This window comes from Topomyia yanbarensis, chromosome 2 (assembly GCF_030247195.1).
Source record: "Topomyia yanbarensis strain Yona2022 chromosome 2, ASM3024719v1, whole genome shotgun sequence".
Taxonomy (NCBI): Eukaryota; Metazoa; Arthropoda; class Insecta; order Diptera; family Culicidae; genus Topomyia; species Topomyia yanbarensis.
In genome coordinates this window covers 140,326,098-140,347,762 of record NC_080671.1, presented here as the reverse complement: position 1 = coordinate 140,347,762, position 21,665 = coordinate 140,326,098, and the positions used below count along the sequence as shown (strand labels likewise).

Sequence of the window (21,665 nt, the reverse complement as noted above, 5' to 3'; positions counted from 1 at the left end):
TGGAATGCTCTCACCAAGTCCCGTAACGACCGAGTCCGTACGGCATTTTATAGTAAGAGAGAGAACCCCTACATTAATTGCGATTTTATGCTTCGGCATGAAGGTTTCTGGCCGGGCCGGGGGTGTTTTGGTTGACTGGCTGGCATGGCAGGTTGGCTTGCTTTGAATACCGAGCCGAATCGAGACCGACCACGACGGCGAGCGAGAGCCATCGGATGCACACCGCGGGAGAAAGTGCGCCTCAGTTCAGTGTTGACTTCGGTATCGATCGGTTGGTTTGGAAAATTTACGGACGCAGGAACGTCGCTTCGGTACGGTGGTTCATGGTGGGTTCAACCTGCTGCTGATATCCCAAGCGGAGTGTCCCCTCGCTTGGTCCAGTCCCTCGCTCTTTGTGTGGGAAACGGAAGGTGAAAACGGTCGCTGGGACGACAGGACCTTATCGCATAATATGAAATGTGTTTTCCCAGTGCAGAAGGAATGACTCACGCAGTGTTGGGCGGGTGAGATAGCTGTTTGAAGCGAGGAAAACTCGCCATAATTGGATTTTAAACGCGGATTCTAACATGTGTTGCTTATTTTCGTCTGCAAATGGAAAGAAATAGTGCGTTATTTGGCGAGTGAAAACGTCCTGACACAGGCACGTGTTTGCGGCGGAAATTGTGTAATAGCGCTATGTAGATCAGGAACAGTGGTTTTTAAATAGCTAAGTTTGTCACTGATAGCGATGATGAAGATCCAGTAATACGTAGAATGTAGAAAGCTATTATGATATTCAACGGTGCTGAGTGAGCGACTAGGATTGTCATTGGATTGAAAGCATATACAAAACGGTACAGTTTGGATTACTTTCTCAGTGGAGTCGTAAATATTGCGATAATAAGGACCGTTCGCATCGGCTTACGGTGATTGGATAAAAAAACCATCGGTAAGTGGAGAGAGAATTGAAAAAAAAACTATACACATAGTACCGTATCCGAACCGTCTATCTGGCGGACAACGGACGGTCGTGTCGTGTGCGTTGTTTATCGATTGTTTTTTCTCCTGCTTTAGCTTGTACCCTTTGCTTTTAAGCTTTTCCAACATGCTGCTGATGGCTGCGGTGTCTAGAACACCCGACATCGAAACTTGACTTGGCTGTATTGGAATTTGATACAGCATATTACTGCGCATTTTTGAGCTCCTGGAAATAAACCCTATTTCAACGTCCATGAATGTTTACTTTCGAATTCTTATATGTTCGATCACACACTGAACTGTTTTTAGCTAACCATTTTTAATAGCCCTTAGTACTGATCACGAATATACAGAAGACTATCGCCATTCAGCATAAATTGAAACTGTATAATAAAAAGTTAGAAGTTCTGAATACCTAGTATTATTTCCATATTAGTTTTTTATTAGTTAGAATTTTGTTGAAATATTTGGTTCTTTGAAACACATATGTTAAACAGATTTCAAAGATGCTCATTTCTCCGTATGCGTGATATTGTTGTCACCATTAAACAATGCAAAAATTAAAAAAATTCTAAAAAATATAAATTTTTATCCTACTATGTTGCGTTTCGGCTTCGCCTCATCAGAAACCGACACTAACACATTGTCGGAATAGATTAGCGCAGGATTGACGCAAATCCCTTAAAACTAAAACACACTATGTGTTTCAATCAAACGACTGATCAAACGTGATGTCCCGTTCGAGCAGAAGTTCTGTTTATGCCGATGAGACACAAGTGAAGCCGAAACTTGTCTTGGCTTAGCAGGCCTATGCGAAAGCACTATGCTATATTTCACCCTAAAGGCTAGTTTACAGTTCGGAAAACGTGTCACGGGATTTGGGTCCTTGTGTATTGTAAATGGAGCTCGGGATTTCAAATCCCGTGACGGGAATTGAGTCTACACAAAAATGACAGTTTTCCTGAACTGTAAACCCAACCGCGGGAAACATCACGGGATTTTAAAACTCTCCACACAGAAAGCCGGCCGGGAACAATTCAACATAAATTGTTTCCGACGGGGAAAATAGTATTTTTAGAAGGTTTGCAATTTGCTGCAAGTTGGATACTGTTTGTATTTTTAAGAAGCAGCAGAGTTTTTGGTTTGACAGTTTGGAGAGATCTCGGCGGGAAATTTTCCCTGATCAAATCCCGACGCAAATCCCGTGTGAAATCCCGTGATCCATTTCCCGAACTGTAAACTAGCCTTAAGGAGGAAAATTTGGTAAAAACCAAAATTTCTCACTAGGGTGAAAATTTGTTGGTAAAAACCAGTCTTTGTACAGGAGGGCACAAATCCTTATTTCCTACTATGTTGCGTTTCGGCTTCGCCTCATCAGAAACCGACACTAACACATTGTCGGAATAGATTAGCGCCAGCTTGACGCAAATCGCTTAAAACTAAAACACACTATGTGTTTCAATCAAACGACTGATCAAACGTGATGTCCCGTTCGAGCAGAAGTTCTGTTTATGCCGATGAGACACAAGTGAAGCCGAAACTTGTCTTGGCTTAGCAGGCCTATGCGAAAGCACTATGCTATATTTCACCCTAAGGAGGAAAATTTGGTAAAAACCAAAATTTCTCACTAGGGTGAAAATTTGTTGGTAAAAACCAGTCTTTGTACAGGAGGGCACAAATCCTTATTTCCTACTATGTTGCGTTTCGGCTTCGCCTCATCAGAAACCGACACTAACACATTGTCGGAATAGATTAGCGCAGGATTGACGCAAATCCCTTAAAACTAAAACACACTATGTGTTTCAATCAAACGACTGATCAAACGTGATGTCCCGTTCGAGCAGAAGTTCTGTTTATGCCGATGAGACACAAGTGAAGCCGAAACTTGTCTTGGCTTAGCAGGCCTATGCGAAAGCACTATGCTATATTTCACCCTAAGGAGGAAAATTTGGTAAAAACCAAAATTTCTCACTAGGGTGAAAATTTGTTGGTAAAAACCAGTCTTTGTACAGGAGGGCACAAATCCTTATTTCCTACTATGTTGCGTTTCGGCTTCGCCTCATCAGAAACCGACACTAACACATTGTCGGAATAGATTAGCGCCAGCTTGACGCAAATCGCTTAAAACTAAAACACACTATGTGTTTCAATCAAACGACTGATCAAACGTGATGTCCCGTTCGAGCAGAAGTTCTGTTTATGCCGATGAGACACAAGTGAAGCCGAAACTTGTCTTGGCTTAGCAGGCCTATGCGAAAGCACTATGCTATATTTCACCCTAAGGAGGAAAATTTGGTAAAAACCAAAATTTCTCACTAGGGTGAAAATTTGTTGGTAAAAACCAGTCTTTGTACAGGAGGGCACAAATCCTTATTTCCTACTATGTTGCGTTTCGGCTTCGCCTCATCAGAAACCGACACAAAAACATTGTCGGAATAGATTAGCGCCGGCTTGACGCAAATCCCTTAAAACTAAAACACACCATGTGTTTCAATCAAACGACTGATCAAACGTGATGTCCCGTTCAAGCAGAAGTTCTGTTTATGCCGATGAGACACAAGTGAAGCCGAAACTTGTCTTGGCTTAGCAGGCCTATGCGAAAGCACTATGCTATATTTCACCCTAAGGAGGAAAATTTTGTAAAAACCAAAATTTCTCACTAGGGTGAAAATTTGTTGGTAAAAACCAGTCTTTGTACAGGAGGGCACAAATCCTTATTTCCTACTATGTTGCGTTTCGGCTTCGCCTCATCAGAAACCGACACTAACACATTGTCGGAATAGATTAGCGCCAGCTTGACGCAAATCGCTTAAAACTAAAACACACTATGTGTTTCAATCAAACGACTGATCAAACGTGATGTCCCGTTCGAGCAGAAGTTCTGTTTATGCCGATGAGACACAAGTGAAGCCGAAACTTGTCTTGGCTTAGCAGGCCTATGCGAAAGCACTATGCTATATTTCACCCTAAGGAGGAAAATTTGGTAAAAACCAAAATTTCTCACTAGGGTGAAAATTTGTTGGTAAAAACCAGTCTTTGTACAGGAGGGCACAAATCCTTATTTCCTACTATGTTGCGTTTCGGCTTCGCCTCATCAGAAACCGACACTAACACATTGTCGGAATAGATTAGCGCCAGCTTGACGCAAATCGCTTAAAACTAAAACACACTATGTGTTTCAATCAAACGACTGATCAAACGTGATGTCTCGTTCGAGCAGAAGTTCTGTTTATGCCGATGAGACACAAGTGAAGCCGAAACTTGTCTTGGCTTAGCAGGCCTATGCGAAAGCACTATGCTATATTTCACCCTAAGGAGGAAAATTTGGTAAAAACCAAAATTTCTCACTAGGGTGAAAATTTGTTGGTAAAAACCAGTCTTTGTACAGGAGGGCACAAATCCTTATTTCCTACTATGTTGCGTTTCGGCTCCGCCTCATCAGAAACCGACACTAACACATTGTCGGAATAGATTAGCGCCAGCTTGACGCAAATCCCTTAAAACTAAAACACACTATGTGTTTCAATCAAACGACTGATCAAACGTGATGTCCCGTTCGAGCAGAAGTTCTGTTTATGCCGATGAGACACAAGTGAAGCCGAAACTTGTCTTGGCTTAGCAGGCCTATGCGAAAGCACTATGCTATATTTCACCCTAAGGAGGAAAATTTGGTAAAAACCAAAATTTCTCACTAGGGTGAAAATTTGTTGGTAAAAACCAGTCTTTGTACAGGAGGGCACAAATCCTTATTTCCTACTATGTTGCGTTTCGGCTTCGCCTCATCAGAAACCGACACTAACACATTGTCACATTGTCTGCTCGAACGGGACATCACGTTTGATCAGTCGTTTGATTGAAACACATAGTGTGTTTTAGTTTTAAGGGATTTGCGTCAAGCCGGCGCTAATCTATTCCGACAATGTGTTAGTGTCGGTTTCTGATGAGGCGAAGCCGAAACGCAACATAGTAGGAAATAAGGATTTGTGCCCTCCTGTACAAAGACTGGTTTTTACCAACAAATTTTCACCCTAGTGAGAAATTTTGGTTTTTACCAAATTTTCCTCCTTAGGGTGAAATATAGCATAAATTTTTAGTTTTTATTTATTTATTCAAAAGGGGTTATGTTTCTTAAACTACGTTAATGTTCGTATCGATCGAGTTTCTACGTGCCGCAATTGCGCCCTCAATATGCTTCCGGAACGCATGACTTGTTCTAATAATGTAGGTCTGTATCTCTCCAGGAACAGGTCAATGTTTTTTCTGAGATTTGCTGTACTTGAGTAGTGTTTACTATCTTCATGATGCGCCATATTGAATAATCCAATGGATTAAGATCAAGGCTAGATAATGGCCAAACATCGTTCGTCCAGAACGGCAGACCACTTCTGAGGTGTGACACGGAGCCTCATCTTGTTGAAATACCGCATTCTTACCGATCAAACCAAAATACCGATATAGACCTCCGTCGTCACTTTGTCGCCTTCTGGACTTACCATCCGAAACAACCAACCCACGCAATAATACTACATGTACACATTCTTGTACTCGCCGGCCACGTTTTTTACCGGAAGAAAGCTTAGGTATCGGTTCTGGAATTGGGCATGGGATCGACGGTAAACGTGCTCTTGTCTTTGAACAGGATCGCCGGATTTTTTCGCTTGAGGTAATTTTCTTACAGCGTTCTATCGACGACCCTGGATGTGGTTAGTTGTGGATTTATCCTTAGACTTCGCCCCGCAATCTTTCTTTGCATTTTCCTCATTCACCGCAGAGAATTAGCCTCAATTTTTCTTTTGATGGCAGCTCCAAGTGTCGGAATGCAGAGCTGACCTTGCACGACCTTTAGGCACATTCGCTGATAGTTGTTGTTTGTTTTTTACCAGTCCGTCTTGTCGCAACTAAGGAATTCCACCAAGATCCGTCTGAAAATCTTTAAAATTGTTACTCGTTTCACCGGTGTAGAAGACTACACATTTTGCACAGTCAATCAGAGCATTTTGACAATCTTTCAATAAGCCGTAAAAGTTTTTCATGCAGAATTTCCATAAAAATTATAAGACCGTATTTTGCCCACAAAACTATCCGAGAGAGTGACAGTGAATACTTCGGCGCGAAATAAAATATACACTGTTAAAAAAGTTGTGACATTTTTCACAAAAACAAAAGTTTATGTTAAAAAGAATTAAATTACAAAAAACTATCTTTTATTTTTTTGTCAACAAAAGCCTAAAAAGAAAGAACACTTTAAATGTTACTGTATCATGGAAAAACTATCAGTAAAAAAGTTTATTTGGAACTTTATTTCAACAAACACAATTATTTCGTGAAATTACACCCATTTTATAAGCTATTCGCGTTTCTCCATCAGGTACCGTCAACAATAAAATGTTTATCTTTTTAAACACGAAATAGATTTTTAAGTGTATTTGCATCGTATAGAAGCTAAGAATAAAAAAGTATTCCTAACAACAACTTGTCACATCAGTCTATCTTCTGACCTCGCACAAAGCAGGAGCAAAAAAATCGCTACCCTGTAGCAGGCTATAGGCACCAGTGAATCAAGCCAGTTTTTGTCCCATATCAGTGGTCCAACAAGTTGTATCGTTGCCCCCGGCTGCGGAGTGAAATGAGTTTGCCAAATGAAACAAAAGCAACACGATTTCGATTGACTTTAATAAAACTCGTGTGGAACAATTAGTTACAGTGAAAATGGAGCTTAATCTCGCTGAAGTTAAGTTCATTCTCAACTACATCACGTAAAAAACTGTGTTTTGATCACGTTTAGAAGCTTAGCCAGGCCGAAAACTTCATTGCAAAGAACAACATGCAACACGAGGTAGAATTTAATAACACCAGAATCAAGATCCCCGTGTTTACGGAAAACGACATGGTGAACGTGCGTATCCATGATTTGGCCCCGCGCATTAGGGAAGATTACATCAAACGAATCATGTCGCAATATGGAGAGGTAGAATATATTACGAATGACACCTGGAGAAATTTTTTCACGGGCATTCCCAACGGCGTTCGTATTGTAAGGATGCGAGTGACTAAACCAATACCTTCTTACATGACTATCGAATACAAATCACCGAAGAATGGCGTGACCTATAAGTAAACAGCGCTAATCACATATCTCGGGCAGACCCAACATGCCAATTCTGTAACCATACAGCCCACTACGGAAAATCATGCGCTGAAGCAACTAGTCAAAACGCATCTACTACAGCCAACTATAACAAGCAGCCACAGACACCTTCAGATAAACCAAAAACAACGATCCAATTAACCAATAATGCAGGTACAACGACCACGACAACCGCTCCCAAACCTACAACTAGCATCGCTAATAAAGAAGAAAATACCGATGAAGACGGATTTACAACAGCGACCCGTAAGAACAAGAATCAAATAAGAACCTCTGATTGTGAACAGCAAGAAAGCAGTACCGATGATGACATGGACGGGAACGATAACGCGAGAGAAGGCAGACTGAATGACCCCCAAGCGGCTTCACCGCCAAGGAAAAGGATCTCAACACGTAGCAGCAACCTGCGTCAACAAGATCTGGCAGACCGACATTCTTAGATTTTTTTACTTATTGTAAAAAAATTAAAAGACCCACGGCTTAGTTGTGCTAACGCATTGAGCCGTTTCAAATAAAACTAGATTAAAAAAAACTTGTCACATATTATTATAATTCATAGGGGAACTGTGTCTAAGACGGACATCTTAATATTTTGAGCATTTCATTTCTTGTTTTAAGTTAGTTTTACTATTGAATCCACAGTTCTATTATTCTATTCTATTCTATTCTAACCCTTACACAGCCAGTATTGAAAACATCCTGGAAAACACTGCAGATATTCTTTAGTGTTTTTCTTGTCAACATTAATATTTGGAGCATATTACAATATGTCGCAAATATTAAAACAGCCAGGCCTACTGTGCAGAGTTGGGTTTTGAAGATGTTTCAATATTATACGGCAATTGAATTATTCATTTAATAAACAATTCAACCAACTAATCGTTTTGAAACTTAAATGAGGAAGAAACGAGGACAACCGTACCAACCGTTTCAGTTTATAGTGGGTTAGGATAAAACGTTGGGAGTGACTTTGCTAAGAAGGTTAATGTCACTCCTTTGGTCCTTCGGGATGGGACAGAGGTATTTACACCTTGCCCTGGCTCATTAAGCCTAGGTTAAAGCGCCTTTACTCGCTCTATTGAATCCACAGTTCTATTAGTGTTCCTTAAACATATGTTGAAATTATGTCTTAAAAACTAGAAATTACATGTTTACTTTTGTTTTGAAAATTGGACTCTATATTTGCAGTTCGCTACCAATGTGGGGAAGATGGATATGGGTTCGGATTATTTATCGATATATAATAATTTGATTGAAACTCGGAATTGTTTCTTAAGAAAATATTGCTGGCATCAATTAAACGACAAATACATAGCCATAACTTTTCAGAATGTTATGTATTAATTATCATTGATATCGCTTGAAGTAGACTACGATAATATGTTTAGAAATCACGAAAAAATGGTACTTAAACACCGTTTTCAACAATGGAGTGCCCGTTTTACTTGCAATGAACACATTTTAATTAAATTGAACTAAGTAGTTAGTGGTCATAAGCGGACCCTACATGAGACAAGAATATTGTCAATAAAAATATTGACAAGACTACTTCAATCCGTCAATCCCATTTAAATTATACAGAAATAATATTTTCATAGCGTCCTTACATGATCAATATATTGATCCACGGCTTACATATACTAGGCTAGCTCGTTAGAGTGTAAACATTTGACGAGAGCGCGTCATAGAAATCGTCGGCGAAAACAATTACATGAAATTCATATATTGTTTGCTGCTAACGAATGATCGGCACCTGGTAAATCACAATGCAGCTATGCGGATGTCCAAAACCTTTGCTATGATCAGAAAATTACGGTGGGATATGTTTTCTATGGCATGCATCCAAATTCCCGATTTACGCTAACAATCACATAGATGCACTGATTATCCACTGTGTCTAGTGTAATGATGGCGTAATTTACGTCAAACATCCATTGTACACTATTTTTTCCACCGTAAGAGCTCGAATATTGTCAATTAACAACTTTCGAGAAATCCGTTTGTTTATCTCAACGATTTCTCTGACGTCACCGAAAACTGTCAATTCGCGGAATAGCAAGCCTCCTTTCTGTGAGCCGTGATATTGATCAATAATTGGTTTATTGTCAATATTTCTGCTCGTGTAGGGTCCGCTATAGATGTTCCACCGTTTTTCAGCGAAAAACAGAAGTAGGCGTCGAGTGTTCAAGACGTCAAAAGTTTTCGTGTGAAACTTTTGGCTGTGCAAAATTTAAGAATGTTAAAGTAAATTTTGTTGCAATAAACCTGGTGCTCAACATGTGAGTGTGTGTGTGGAAAACTGTTTCCCATGTTTTATAAGTAGTGGGAGTGGAAACCATTTTTTCGGATAGTGAAGAAGCCTAGCCTAGATCATTCGTTGTGCAGTGCAATCGTGCCCTCTTCAGATTTTTTTCTACCGTCAAGAAGCATTCGTTGTGTTGTGAAAAATCATCTAATGAATTTATTGCAGAATGTGAAATTAATATGTCCAACAAAAGCTGCTAAATTTAAAATGAAACACCGACAGCGCTGTACTCATCATCTTGCTCGATCCAGCAAAAAGTCAGATAAGTATTTGAAATAACACGTATATAGAGAAAACATTTTTACATCATTTATTATAAAACTCAATTTAAACCAAATACGTGACTGAACTAAAATATACTTTTATCACTAGAAGTACACAGAAAAAAATATTTTCTAATTTTAAATTCATTTTCATGCATATATTTAGAGCATGAATATAAATGTAAAATTAAGTTCCACCACAAATATACACAACTTGTCGTGCTTTCTTCAACGAGTTTTATTATAATTTTACATGTTGATTGAAAATTACAGTTTCATTAAACGGGATACCAATGCGCTTGAATGTATTTTTAATCTAATATTGCTGTAAAATAAATGACATGTAATATCACACACGTGTAAAATCATATGCTTTTTGATGCTCCCATTGAGTGCTTCGAATTCAATTTAATTTACAATCAAATTTTTGATTCAAGATTTGCATGCTTACATTCGTATTGATTTACATGTCGTTTAATTTTCATCATTTTTTGGTGTGTAGCGTGTAAAGGCGCTTTAAACTAGGCTCATTAACCAGGACAAGGTGTAAATACCCCTGTCCCATCCCAAAGGACTGAAGGAGCGACATTTTTTTTAAAATTTCGATTATATAGGTTTTAACCTTAGGGTCATTGCCTCTTTTCGGGTTAGAGAAATCTCTTTTAGAAAATAGGGTTAGACTATGTGCGGGCACGGTAATCGAACCCATGTGAGCTGCGTACAAGGGTACAAGGCAATCGATTTACCAACTACGCTAGTAGTAGTTACGATTACTCGCAAATATGTAATCACGATCTTAGTATCGAAGGTTGAAAAGAAATTAAGGAATTTATTGTTTTTGGCAGCATTGCTAACGTATTGCCACAGATAACAGATGTTAATGCTCATATTAAAAACGTCATTAATCACTTATAACTGCCATCTCGAAAAAAGTGACGGGGTTTGCGTAGCGTAGTTGGTAAATCGATTGCCTTGTACGCAGCGCACCTGGGTTTGAGTCCCGACCCCGCATATGAAACATGAAACACGTTTAGCAAGCGTTTGTAGGAAGCGCCGTTATCGATTCTATGCACTCCGAATACAACTTTCAAACTACGTAAAATCAACAGTTGCGTAGACGGAAGTCACTGAGTTTACACGTACCTATATCTACTATCGATTTGAAAGTTTACACAGGTTTTAAAAGAAATTTTGCTCTAGCCTAGGGAATGGGAGCAAATTAAGGACACCACCTTGGCAAATTTGACAGTTGCGAAATTTTACAGTAGACCGACGATATCGGGTTCTTTATGGTCGATCAGTTGTTTAATCGGTTAAGCTGGGTTTTGTTGGTAAATTTATTTTCATCAGCATATTATTCCCCAGATTTATTCGGTGTACATAAATCTGGTTCCAGATATAAAGTACCAAATAAAAAACGGATCTAATTGGTTGAAATAGACAGATTTAAAAAAAAAAATTCGTGGGTGTTATATAATCGTTTGTCGCGTCGGCAGACAACCGTGTTAAATCAGAGTCGGTGAAAAAAGGCCGGTTAATCGGTTGCATATCCCGATCAGAACGACATAACAGAAAGCTATCAAATTTATATCTCATGTTGATATTTATTACTCACTGTGTTATTTTTGTGATATCCCTATCAGCAAGGCAAGCAAACTTATATCAAGATTATATCTTCTGGTGATATCATTGGACTGCTAATATGATTTTAATATACGCATATAACGATGATGTTATAATATATTACATATTCTTTCACAATTATCTTTGAACGCTAACTGTAAACTGTAGAGCGGGTAAATGACCAGTTGGTTTAAGCCTCAATAAACAAATCAATCGATCAACTGTGAATGATTGTTATATTACACCAATGATCGTCTATTTGCTAATACGCTGAAGCCTCTTTTTATGCGTATTTATTCAATTTATTATACTGATTTCCACAATACTGTTATGAATTTTGAGGATCTTCGAGGATCTTCAGTCCGATTTTTCCAATTTATGCGGGTTTTTCATAAACAACCGAAACTTGTCCAGTTTGTGGGTATCTGATTTTGTGCGTTCTCCGAATTGCCAGAGCATTGTAATTTTTTTTATTTCAACCCCCGCATAAAAATGTTTGAGTTTGAGATTGTTGTATCTTTTCATTCCACCTAAGACAGTTTGACATTTACGATGAACTGACAATTACTTTGAATGCGCATATGTACTAATGTTGCCGTTGTATTCGATGGTGCTTCGTTCGTCTTAAAAAAACATCGAACTAACAAATTTTCGTAATAATCAAGATACTTGATTCATTTTGTAGAAAGTTAAAAAGGAATAATGTGACCTGTTAAAATCGTTGAAAGATCAATATTTGTGAGTATGCTGCATAAAGCTATCAATATTTCAAAATGGCCTAGAAATCTCTGAATAAATACACATCCCAGCTGGTATTATTGTTTGCTGTTACAATTTAAATGTGTTTTAGATAGTGCTTGAAATAGCTAAAAACTTTAATGTAAAAATATTGAATAATTTCCTCCTTAAAACTAAATAAAATTTAGAAAAGAAATTGTATTTTAGAAAACATGAAATATTCTAAAATTCGTCACACCGAAGAATCCTCCTCAATTTCTCGAATTTTATGATTATCTGTTATAATATTCGCAGTTGATAGATTGAACTATTGTAAAAAAATGTATTTCTGCGAATTTATTAATTGTACTGATTTGCTTAATCTTCCCCATTTTAAAAATGCCTATAACAAAACCCCAAAAGCGACTTTACTTGAAATCTCAAAATGCAAGCCTCAAAACTTTGGTATTTGTTTCTTTGAATCTATTAGGAATCACAAGTAACATTTGTCGTATTCTCCGTAAAACAATGTAAGTAAATTGTCCGCTAAATGTTACCATATCGCATCGACATTATTCCTAAAAATCGTGTAAATCATGTTAACGTACAAGAAAAGCACCGAAGCGCACTATTCAGAATCTAAAAATAGCCCCACTTTCCTAATCTGAACAGATATTATAAAGCTATTCAGTCTATCGTAATATAGGCAGCTGTAGTAGTGAGCAAAACTGTATGAAAACAAAGCGTATTATACAAGGAAAACAAACAGTCCTTTGGCTTTGGCAAAGTCCAATGTGTGCGTTCTGTAAACATCTTCTGCATCTATAATCGTTTTGCCCTTGACGAATGCGTAGAATATTATGCTAACATTAAACATCGGTCGAAAGCAACGTCGTTGGTTCATGCAGGAAACATCCCCATCAAACTCAGAATACCCAGGTTCAAATCGCTATATCCACTAATAACGATCAGCGTGTCATATATTATTCATAATAACAATCAGCCAGCATGTATACAATCGTTTGACAAAACTATAGAAAGCTTTTGCTACATGAAGCTTTTTGCATCCAAACGAAAAGCGCCTTAATGTATGCTATATTTTTTCTATTTTATTCTATTTTTAGACCTGCACTCTAAATTCGTTGATACTATACAATAGGTAATAAAAGCTATATTGGCCGTGAGAGAACCTAACAAATTTTGTTGTAATTCTGATAGAAGCCTATCATAGGTTGTCATATTTTTGATATGTACTAGAAGAATTTCTGTTATGTTTTCTGTTATTTTACCAACTAACGAGACCAAAGTTATAACACAACTTGTTATCATAACAAAGTAACTCAGTCTGTAATAATTTTGTTATTTCTTTCTGATCGGGATAGCCGGCCGATTGTGCCGCCGCAAATTGATTTAGTCGGTGAGGAAATTTGGAGTATTTTTATGGTGACATTGAATCTCGACCGAGACAAATTGGAATAATGTTATACCAATGCTGGATGAAGATAACCCACTTTGATCCGACCCAATATTGGACATTCTAACAAGTTTGAGTCATACTTACTTTTGGTAATCATGTAAATAGCTTGGTAACCGTACTCTGTCTGTTGTCCTTCATATCTTATAACATGATCATCGCAGAGAAATGATCTTTTGAATATGTTGTCTTGCCAAAATAGGTTGTATATGGTATCTTTTCCTGTGATATTTTTCGACCGTGAGTATCGATATGATGTTTTGTTTCTGAGCAGATAAAGTTATTTGCAAATCAACAAGGGAAAATATTACACCTACAAAATCATTGCTACGTTTTGGTAAATTACACGGGGCAACGTGAAAATGATACACTTAATATGTAATAAAATCCAAATCGGACATTATTTTTCGTTTTTTTCACGTGCGTTAGTAAAGCGTTAGTTACAAGCACTAAACTTGACTACTTTTACATGTTATCTAAAAGTAGTCAAGTTTAGTGCTTGTACCTAACGCTTTTGGAATATGTTGCCCTGGTATTTGTTCCGGAAAGGCTTTTTTCCACACTATTACAAGCCGTACGTGCTGCATATTGTTCGACATTTAATCGAGAAACCTAATAAAATGTGACGAAATAGATGATTTACGTCGCCCAAGTTGCTTAGCATGTATTCTCAGATTGTTAAGCCCAATAGCATTATACTACACGCAAAAATAAAACAACCCGCAGAATAAGTTCTTTTAACTTAAATTTAGGTACTTTTGAGTTGTGCGTCGCTTTCACACTTATTAGTGTTGTCAAAAACAAAACGAGAGATGCGACTCAGTCGAGGTCTTCCGTGCAGTAAGGTACTTTTGAGTTGTGTGGGATATACTCAAAATTAGGTAAATTCAATTTAAATTTAAGTAAATTAAACCTTGAGTTAAGTTATGATTTTTGCCGTAGTTAAATGAAAACTACATTCAACACGGATTATCTAATTTTACCTTCCTACACGATACCACGAGATTGAGTCAATAGTACTCAATTTTAGGTAATTTTTCGGTGGCGTGTAGATTTCTCGTTGGTGGAGGAAAAATTTTTGGGTGAAAAATATATTTGGAGAAAATTGTTTTAAGCCACTTTTGCGCTTAAATGGCACACAACCTAAGGCGTTTCAAGTTTCTCTCATCAGAATCCGACACTAAGTTTTGGTTCATTGATACTCATCAGCTTAAATCAAAACTTTTTATCTTGTGGGACATCACGCAGGACTAGTGCTTCGCACAGAAAAACAAATTGTGTTTTTGTTTTTTGGAGCTAGCGTCAATCCGGCGCTAGCCTAGTCCTGTCACTAAGTTAGTGCCAGATTCTGATGAGAGGAACTCGTAACGCCTCTCCAATAACTAATTTATAGATTTTGTGTCCTTTACGCTCAAAAGTGGTTTAAACCAATTTTCTCCTTCGTGGAGAAAAAATAGTTTTTACCCAAAGAATGTTCATATTACATTGGCTTGCCAAGCCAAACCAAGTTTCGGTTAATTAATTCTTGTCGGCTTATCTTCTTTCCTTGAGAGACATCACGCAAGACTAGGGGTTTGCTTAGAAACATAAGCTTAATCCTGTCACTAAGTTAGTGTCGTATTCTGATGAGAAGAACTCGAAACGCCTCTCCAATAACTAATTAAGCCCAATAGGTTTGAATAAGGATACGATGCGAGAATTCAGCTTGCACCACTGCTGAACAATTCGTAATTTCCCCTTTGCCAATGAATCTCCCTAAACCGTGACAGTTGAGTTACTTTAGAATGTCGTTCGACCACTCTCTTGTCGGCTCGTGCTTCAGGAAAGCTAGGCTCGCGAGCCGGAGTTTTTATTGACTGTATCTTACTTAGACCTCCAATAATGTAAACAATTTCGTTCACATTTGCACAAGATTTTCACATTTTAGTTATCATGCTATGCAGATTTTTAATATTTTTTAAATTCCATCATATTGAAATATCTGAATAATGACATCATGAAATTTTGTTTACAACTTACTTGGAGCTTTTCTGTTAACACTGTACATTATTGCTACGTAACGAATTTATGGTTTCTTTCAGTAAGCTATTTTTGAACCATTGAGATAACGGTCGTTTTGAAGCCGTGTGGTGTCCGGCGGGCTGAAATCTTTTTGCACTATTTCAACCAAGAATAGAACCTCTGGGAACTGCTCCCATGTCGTAAGAGGCGACTAACAACATGCTAGGAGTTCCTAGGCCGAGGTTTTGTTCCGTACCGAAGACTTAATCTGGGCGGACCTTAAGGTTTTCCATATTACCCTCTTTCCAGTCTGTATTTAGTGAATCACTGACATATACCTTTTCTGATTCGCCTTTCTTGATTGTGTACCAACGTTTTAAGTTTCTTCTGGCGGTTGTATATTAGCCGTAAATGACGAAATCTAATTCTACACTAAGTAACAGAATATATTAATATACCGGCACTTCCACGCCAAGGTTTAACTTCCAAAGCTTTGGCTTAAAAACCGTTTTTAAAAAATGGAAACTTTCATGCAGGAAATTTATTGAATTGGCCTAAGATGGAGCTGTCGAATTTCACAAAAAGCTTTTTATGTTGCAAGTGATCTGTAGTTGTGTTAAATTAGGTATTTTTCTATTATATTTGGAACCGTCTACCGACAAATCTACATTTACGAATACCTCCAAAAGTGACTTCTTGAGGTCTCATGAAGGCCTGACACTAGCTTTATGATACTTTTGCTTTTCTAAACAGTAATAAAAATCTCAACATTCAAGAACTTCACTTTGTCAGAAAATGTAGGGCCATCGGAAGCTAAAACTTCGTAAAATCGCACTCCTGGTCCTTTTTTCAGTGCAGTACTCTACGTCACTCGCTCAAATTTGCACCGCTCTTATGGTAGTCGGTATTTGCTAGTATTACTGTTCTCCCATCCATTCTGGTAGTCAAACGGTGGGATAGCAAAATTCTTACAAGTTTCCTATCTCATGCCTCCACGCGATTCTAAGTCTATTGATGACATTTGGTCCTTAGACCGCAGAATGAGAGGGTGCGAACAGAATGAGAGGGTGCGAACAGATCTAGTCGAGAAAACATTGCCGTAAAAATGAATAGTTGATCGGAAATTAGCCCCAATACGACTAATCTGACTAGTATCTATGAACACGGCTCAATACGTATTGAAAATTCGCCGCGTCTGTTTTTATGAACCTAATTTAAAGCTCCGTTATTGCTAACAAGCCCGTGCATCAGATTAACAATCCTTTATATTTCCCTTCAGTGTTCGGTATTATCGCTCGTATACTTGTATTCCACAAACAATCCGATATGGAAAATAAGAAATACTTTCCTTGATTTATAACATCTCGCGCTATTTTTGCCAGTATAATATGCTGTCACTTGGTAGTTTTCAAGCCAATAAATATATCGTAGAGAAGAAGTAGCGAGTTCTGTCCAAATACTGTTGCAATAAATAGTGATCCGGCCCATTACGCAGATAAGATTAGCTTTTCCAGGCAATACTCCCACGATCGGCTGTGTGGAGTTCAAATTGTTTTTGTTTAGGGAACATAGTATACTCTCGGTAGCCGGCTGCCCAGAGTTTAAAAATAACCAAAAACTAAACAAGATCATTTCTTTTTCGAGTGATCGTGCACTCGAAGACTAACTAAACAACTACCTAATAAAATATGCTTTACAGGTCGCATCGTTTGCTTGGAGCGAATCCTAGACCTGATACCCTTCCAAACCACCAACTCCGCGACACCTATGGAAGAGTCTGATGAATCGTCGTCCTTCCGTTAAGTAGGTGGAGCATCAACACTTCCTGTCTACCTTATCCTTTATCCTTCCCCGTGAACGATGGAGATGGGGGCGGCCGGCAATGATGGCTATCATGCTGTTGAGGTTTTAATATGGGTCGGATTGGTATGAATTCCTACTTACCACTTCCTAAGCAACTCTTATTAGATAATCAGCAGTCAAACATGATGAAGTCAGTGTGCAATCCGCCAAAATCATCGTCACAACGCAACGCAACGCAACGCAACGCATTGAGATAACGGTCGTTTTGCTGATACCGATCGAACACTCATTTAACTATGGGGTTCATTGAAGATAAGTTAGAAGATGTACAAGCAATGCACTGAAAAATGGCTAATTTTCTGAAATAACGTTCAAAAAGATTAAACTTCTAAATGCGATGCCCTTTAACTGACTTGCTTGGTAACTGTACAATAACGTAACAAATCGATTCATACCACGTTTTAATACGTAATTAGGCCTAAAAACATGCAATTTAGAATTTGGTCTACTTAAGCCACTGAGTGACGCTGGGCATATAAAAATCGATATAATGTTCAATGGAATACGGCTAATGCATGCACTTTTCTTTATAGAATATTTTCTGAAATGGGCAAATATATCAACGTTTGTTGAATTTTTTGTTTGCTCCTGAGCCGCGATTATCCACATACACCCGCGATTTCATGAACAGGATAACGCCCCGATGACTAAATGAACGGTATAGCCCTTTTAAATTTACAAAAGCGGTCACAAGAGTGAACCTACAAAAGCTCGTCTTCACGCGATCATGAATCGGTTACGTCCAGAAGTCCCTAGCAGTCTAGGCCTATGCCTTCAGTTGCCTGTGTTTATATCCACAGGCAACAAATTCCATGGTGACATGAACAAAAACTCTAGTGATATCTAAGAACTCACTCTCTTCTAGCATCTGAATCTTACACCGAAAATTAAGTATAAAACACAATCCGCGTGCGATCATCCAAGAACACACGCGAATATGCGAATGGACACACGGTTATAAAATCGAATTTATACACGCGAAATTACATACACGCTACATACAAACGCCCATGCGATCGAGCACGTTAACGCACAAAGGCCCGAGCCCTTCGCGATAATACATGCGATAGTAAAGTCTCTGTACGCACATATCTGAACCGTACAATGGCTATCACATTCAGAATTACGGCCTGTAGAAATTTGAATTAAGCAGTGTTTTAGTGGGTGACATTTATCGTGTTGTTTGCAATTGATTCTGATGGGGAGCCCTTCCGAGACCCTAGCTCCAGTAGGACCATTCTCGAAAATAAAAATTTCGTTTGCCTTAGAGCTCTTTGTATGATATGATAGCCAAAGCAATCATCATTCAATCTGCGCTAAGGGACTATTTATAAATTACGTGAAACTTTTAGAGGAGGAGGGTATGACAAAATGTTGTGATATATAGGTGAGGGGAAGTTAGAAGTTAGAACATTACATAACGTATTTTTACTGAAGAAAACAGAGGGGTAAAATGTAGTAACCAAAGATATTGTCTCAGAGTGAGATTTTTCTTTTTGAAAAGGCACTCAAGATTTGTTGCTCCACGAAGACCTGGTGTAGGGGAACATGGGGAGTCTTGACCAAGAGCAGAATTCTAATATTGGCTATGACGTGTTCTATTAGGTTCCGAATTTTTTTTCAAAAAATATTTTTATACTTGTTTCGGTCCCTTAAGGTAATTTTAAAAGTTTGGAATGAAGAATCCTTTCTTCATAGAAAATGTTCCGCATTTAATAAATTTGCATTAAATGATGTAACTTTTTATCAAACTTAGTATGGACATATCTACTCGACTAATAATTACTTTCAAAGCAATCATACATTATTTAGTTCTTTATGAACTAGTCAAATAATTTTACATAAATCGGAACCTTGAAATAGTTATTACTAAAATTTGCACGGCATTGAACGCAATGACTAATGTTGGGGAGACTTGACCAAGTGGCAATAACCTGAAAAGAGATAAAAAATTTCTGATATTTACTAGGCTGTGGTACCGACTGTTAAAGTTAATCACGTCACAAAAAATCCTACATCGAACATCAGTCCACATCTTTTAGTACCAGTAAACAAAGTTAGCAGTAATATGGCTGATTTCGTGACGTGTGAACATGCAATGTAAGCAGTACAGTTAAAGGGAAAAACAGTCGAAATTTATGAAATGCAACTCTTTTATGTTTTTACTACTACCTAAGGATCTCGAAAATATGGAAAAAAATGATTACAGTATGCTTTATTTCATTATTTTTTGTGATGATTTTTCAAAATTGCCTTGGTCAAGTCTCCCATGCCTTGGTCAAGTCTCCCCGCAGTGGGGAAACTTGACAATAAAAACGATCACAGAAAAACTTTTATAACTTTTGAAAAAGGAAATTAAAAGTTCTACAAAAAATTAGGAACACGCACAATACCTTTGCAAATTATATCTCAATGGCTTTGGAAGGATTGAAAACTTTTTTTTGGAGATTTATGCAGGTTACCTGAAAACCTGGTCAAGTATCCCCATGTTCCCCTAAAAAGTGTAAAAAGCAACGGACACAGCATGTTATCACGCTTCTCAAGCCAACCCAGCCATGATTTAAGCTGGAAATTCTGGTTAGTCCGCCGTAAATCCGGCCCATAACGAATTCGATTACGAGTTGAAATCGGTTGTGTCATTTGAGCTAGACTAATAGCGGAAGTCAGTCAGAATTACATTGTTGGGATTGTTAGCAGAGCAGTGGAGCAGACCCTTTACGTATACGAATTTATGACGAAGATTTCTGAAACAACTTTGGGATAGCTAGATCCTGTTCATCAAAGATCAGGTTGCGCACCCTTCAAGTAAGCGTCACAAATGTGCATTTCCTTTCCATCCCAAACCGCACAAATGACCACTTTTGCCTTTCTTACCGTGCGTAAGCTTTCAATACTTACCGTGGGATTCCTCGAATAAAATGTATGTAAAACAGAACAGAAGCCCTACAGCTGAATTGCATGTTCAGTTGTTATCGATGTGCGATGTGAAACGATCCTTCCACCGCAGCTACCGGTTTCATGCCCAGCCATATGCATTTAACACATGTCAATATGTCTTCCCCAAACGTGTGTACATGCATCCACCGCTACTTGAATTCACCCATGCTAGAGAGACCCATCGGCGTACATCGGAACATTGGCACCAGAAATTCTCGAGTCGCCCGCCAGGGGCAGTCAAAAGGAAAAAAAATAATACCACTCTCTCTCTCACACACACACATACTAACCTCAAACCGCAAGTTAGATGCTTGTACAATATGCCAGATTGTATATCAACCCTTGAAGCACATCGAATCATTGGATTGTGTTTCGCCATGGTCGGACTCAGAGCTAGCCGGCCATCGATTTTATTGTGGTATTAAAACGAAATGGTTTGACATTGAGGGATGGAAAATGCTGATAGAAAAAGCTACTATGCACATCTACCGGAATTAGCGAGAATAGTTATATGGTAATACATTGGCGTTGACAGGGCACAATATTGGAGGAATAACAATATGCGATATACTAAATGCTAAAATCGTATCACCTTATTTTGAATAGGTTAAGGTTAATTAGCAAATTTGACTCTTCTATTGATGCATTGCTGGCAAATTGCACATAAATCGTGATTCGAGATGATGTTGCATCAATATTGTAACTTATACTAATAGAATTTCAAACAGACATGTTTAAAATGGTTGTGAAAAAAAGGCACTACATCGTTATTTCAACAGTGGTATGGGAAAGATGGACACCTGGCGTGGGTAAGGGGCCGTACAATAATTACGTAAGGCTTTTTTAGAACTTTTCAACCTCCCCCTCCAGATAAGAGTTCGTAAGATTTTGGTGAACTCCCCTACATATCTTATCATGATTGATGTAATTAAAAAATAATATTGTTAATTCATTAAATTGTTCGATAGCGAAAACTATACTTTTAAAATTATGCAAAGAAAATTCAGGACAAAATTTACCTATACTCATCTGCAGCGAGTTTGTTTGCATCGTAATCTCGCCCTATAGAAATTGCAGAATAACTTTTGAGAGATATTCAGAAACTCCGATTTGGTCCACAAAATTTGTTTCGCTATATCCCACATCCTTTGAATCTATTTCCTTGTGATGCAGAACTGAAAAGAATAGATAACCTCTTCTGGTGTAAATTTATTCTGAGTTCCAATTATAACGCTTATCGTATGCGTAGCTCTCTCATCTTCGAATTTTCTTGAAGTAAAATACAGTTTACACTCTGAAACTATTCGGCCAGCAAGAAATTTTCAAAAAAAAAATGAAGCACACTGCAATTCGAAGTCTGCCCTTCCTTGACAATGA

General features: G+C 38.1%; 1 protein-coding gene across 2 annotated transcripts in view; it reads left to right on the top strand.

The window, feature by feature from the left end:
* The first annotated feature begins 236 nt into the window (after positions 1-236).
* Positions 237-21,665, top strand: part of LOC131681538 (uncharacterized) — a 516,112-nt gene continuing 494,683 nt past the window's right edge. For both annotated transcript variants that reach the window (XM_058962362.1, XM_058962361.1), the window contains exon 1: positions 237-928. The gene's annotated coding sequence lies outside the window, so the exon portion shown is untranslated. The remainder of the gene's footprint in view (positions 929-21,665) is intronic.